This window comes from Chinchilla lanigera, unplaced genomic scaffold (genome assembly GCF_000276665.1).
Source record: "Chinchilla lanigera isolate Chin_1 unplaced genomic scaffold, ChiLan1.0 scaffold00067, whole genome shotgun sequence".
In the NCBI taxonomy this organism is placed as follows: Eukaryota; Metazoa; Chordata; class Mammalia; order Rodentia; family Chinchillidae; genus Chinchilla; species Chinchilla lanigera.
This window is the reverse complement of record NW_004955468.1, coordinates 4,277-8,449: the sequence shown is the minus strand read 5'-3', so window position 1 is coordinate 8,449 and position 4,173 is coordinate 4,277.

Genomic DNA, 4,173 nt, shown 5'->3' with positions numbered 1-4,173 from the left:
TTCTTAATGCTAGCCATTCTTACTGGGGTAAGGTGGAATCTCAGTGTTGTTTTAATTTGCATTTCTCGAATGACTAATGATGTTGAACATTTTCTCACATATTTATTTGCCTTTTGTATCTCCTTGTCTGAGAAGTGTGTATTCATCTCCGCCAGCCCCTTTTCTTGCACTGGAGTAGTGGGAGGAAAAGTGGCCCTAGCTGGAGTGGGCAGCTGCTGTTCACTGGCTGGTTGCAGGTTGGGTGTGAGGCTGAAGAGTGCATGTTGTCATGTCTCAACATTTTTTTGCTGCACCATCTCCCCAAGCATCCTCTTCTGTACTTTCTCTGTTCTGTTCCCTGCATTCCCATGAAACCTGTCTTTGATCCCACAGCCAGGCCAAAATTCCTCTTTTCTGCATCTGGGCCTCCTTTGCAGCCACAGGCTGCAGAATGATGTTTTGATCAGTGGTGGATCCCATGTACCACAGTCCTATGAGATGATAAAAGAGCTGAGAGCCTTTGTCACTCCTGGGTCTGTCCTTGCTCTCAGCCCTCTGTCTGCTGAGGCATATGGATGTCAGTTTGCGGTTCTGTCCCTCTCTCCTGGGGTTTCTAAATGTCTTTCCCTCTGGTCACCCCTGAAACTTGTCTGAGTATGAACCAGATGCAGGATGGTGAAAATAGCTGGCGTAGCTCCAGCCCACAGAGACTGGGCTCACCAGACTCAGTACAAGAGAGAGCCTGGTGCGCCTTGTGTGTGCCTGAGGGCTCTGTGCCCCTTCCCCCTGGCTGGGTCTGTGTCCAGAGCAGACTCAGTGTGGATGTGGTGGGCAAATGCCGTGACCTCTGAGCCAGCTCCACAGCCTACTGGCCTGTGCTCTCTGCTCAGGCCTTTCTGCTCTGGAGTGTAATGACCCCCACCATGGGAGCAGAGAGGCGGGTTCTGGTGGCAGCTTGTGAGTCCCCTGAGCTGTAGGAGACCGAGACTGACCTCCATTGTATATTAGTAGCCGTCTTACGCGTCTTCCCCTTTAAGTCAGGACTGCCTACCATTACCTAGCTACTCCCGCCCTTGTCGGGTTACTTGGTTACTCCCACCTTAAGAACTTCCGTATTTCCCCGCGCCCTATATATGCGCAATACTCCCCCCCAATAAACGAGACTTGATCAGAGCATTGTCTTGTCTCCATTCTTCGTGTCTCTTGTCCCTTTATAATCTCCACTCCCCCTCTAGGGTCCGAGTTGGCTGTACCCGCAGGCCGGGACACTGAGCGGTGTGCCCATGCTAGCTAAGGCTGCAGGTGTGCATCTTCTTGCAAGTCTCAGTATTTGGGATATTGATTGCAGCTTCAGTTTAGCTTAGAAAGCAGCCTGAAGGCAAGTGTCTGATCCCCCAGTGAACTCTGCTGCTGCCAGCTGGAGGGGTCACTTAGGGTGGAGGCCAGATTCTGAAGGGGTCTCCAGCAGGGGCTGTTGCCTGGAAGAAAGGGCTTTGTTACTGAGGACCCTGTCCGGGGCTCACCCTTTCTGTGGTCCCTTGTGTCATGTGGAGAGCTCTACTGGCAGATGCACATGACCACTAACCAGGGGCCTGGAAAAGAGAACATTCCCCAGGCCTGGGCTAGCCTGGACTGTGTGAAGGCAGCTAGTATGCGTCGCCTGCCTGCTACTTCGCCAGGACCCTCCTCAGGGTGGGAGGCAGGGTTTTGGTGAGGGTTGTGGGGATTCTGAGGTGAGTGGGATTTGCCGTCCGGCCCTGGAGTTACTCAGCTTGAAGGGAGAGTATGGGGAGGACACGTTGTCCAGGCAGCTGTCAAGCAGCTGGGCAGAATGGCTTATAGGCTCCTGTGAGAGGCAGAAGGGGCAGTTTAATTCTGCCTGGGATCCAGCACACGAATTTTAACTTGGAATCTAGACTCTGAGGGGTAACAAAACCTCAGTATTCAAGAGAAGCAGCGTTTTAAGGTAGTGTCTTGCTTCTTTTGAAAAGCAGTGCTGTGTATGTAACCCAAGGCATGGTGCACAACACGCCAGTGCTCTACACTGAGCTATTGTGAGGCGGGGGAGGTGTCTGTACCTCGGGCATCTAGGACAAGGCCGCTGCATCTCAGGAGTTTGGCAGCAGAGCTCAGGGGGCTGATGCACAGAGTGACTTGACCTTGGCTTGAGATAATACACTTTCTTCTTTCTCGTTCCCCGTGAAGCCGCCCAGGCATGGTGTTCTACTCAAGATTAGAGATCCTTCCAGTCCCAGGTCCTAACCTCTCCTGAAATGCTCCATGAACTTATTCTTATGCTGGTCATGTAAATAAAAGTGCTGCAGGTGCTGGGTAACTCCTTTCTTCTATCAGGAGAGAGGACTCCACCTGACCTGAGCTTTCTCTATATTGGCTCCTGTCTGCACCTTCCACCATCCCCGCTCCAGAGTTTCAAGAGCTGCACAGGATACAACAAGTGACATCAGCAGCCCTAACAGTGCATCTAAATAAATCAAAGCAAATCCGGTGTGGTGGTGCAGGTCTGTAAGCTGAGCACTCAGGAGGCTGAGGCTGGAGGATCGCCCTACGTTGGGGCCTGTCTGGGCTGCAAAGTGAGCTCCAGGTCAGCCCAAACTACATAGTGAGGCCCCGCCTGAAAAAAATAAAATCAAAACAAAAAAGTCAAAATTAGTAAAAAAAGAAATCTATGATTAACATTTTAAGTAAAGGCACAGTTCATGGTAAACACATTTGTGCTGAGCGTGTTAGAGCTTCAGGCAAAAAGAAATTCATCACAGACTTTTTGCATTTGAAGTTTCGATAGTGAACAAACTTGCAATAGTATGTACCTTCTTTGTTTGGCTTTTTTGAGAAAGGGTCTCACTATGTAGTTCAGGCTGGTGTTGAATGTAGGTTACCTTGAATCTGTAGCAATCCTTCTGCCTGAGCCTCCCAAGTGTTGGGAGTACAGGTGTGCACCACCAAAGGCCAGTGCTATATATTTGTTCTTTCAGAAACCTGAGGCCGGACGGAGCCGTCTCTTCTGAAGGAAGGGAAGGAAGGGAAAAGAAACAGGAGGAGGAGAAGAGAGAAGGAGACAAGTAAGGAAGAAGAAGAAGAAGAAGGAGGGAGGCCTCCAATGGCTTCAGTACATTTATATATATACTCAGGAGGTTGAATGGGACAGGCAACCCCACTCCCTAATAGCTTATCCATGTGGACTGCCTTGGGTGCCCGAAGCTCTTGAGACTAGGGCAGGTAATTCATGTGACTTGCCTCAGGCGCTCTGTGTTCTTGAGGCTAGCCTTGGTCCAGCCCCACACATGTGATTGATCTCCAGCTCAGATGCTCCCCACATCTCCTCCTTTTCTCTTTTATAGTGACAAATGATGAGTGGTGAGTTGCAGTTGGAGGAGCTGTGTTTGCAGGATTCTGTAAAAAACCTTTTATTTTTGAACACTTTTCTTTCCAGTTGAATTTACTGGATTTAGGTTAAATATTCCCACTCTGAAGACTTTAAGTCCCTGCATGTAGCATCTGAGTCCTAGTGATTGCATTATCCCTGGACAGTCGTCAGTTCATAGCCTAGTTGGTAAGTATTTTACCTCTCCTGCTTAGTGAGACCTTGTGTCCAAAGAAAAAAATATAGTGCTGGGAATATAGCTCAATATGAAGGTCTTAGGTTTAGTCCCCAGTACAAGAGAAGGAGAGAGGGGCAGACAGAGACAGAAAAAGGTGTGGCGGGGATGAGAGAGAGAGGAAAATCTGGCAGCAGGTGGACCGTTTTGTTGAGTTTAGGGGTGGCCAATGAGGGACGCTGAGCCTACATATATGTTATGTTTGTGCACAGGACATGTGGGCAGTTTTTGTGGAGAGATGACAAGTAGAATGAGGTTGGAGAAGGCTGGGGAATGAATGGAGTGTACAATTGCATTCATAGAAATTGTCCAGCATGGGCAACTCTATGAAGTGAGATAATAGGTTTGTGGTTCCCAGCTACAGTGCATGGAGAAGGAGGAATGGGGAGAGACCACTGAGGGGTTTGGGGTTTCTTTTTGGGAAGTGGACATGTTCAGAAACTAATCAGTGGTGATCACTGTACAATTCTGTGAATATATGAAACACTATGGAATCTCATTAAAATGATACATTGATTTATTTGGTTTTGAGACAGTCTTACCCTATAGTTCAGGTTGGTCTTAAAGTCAGTATTAG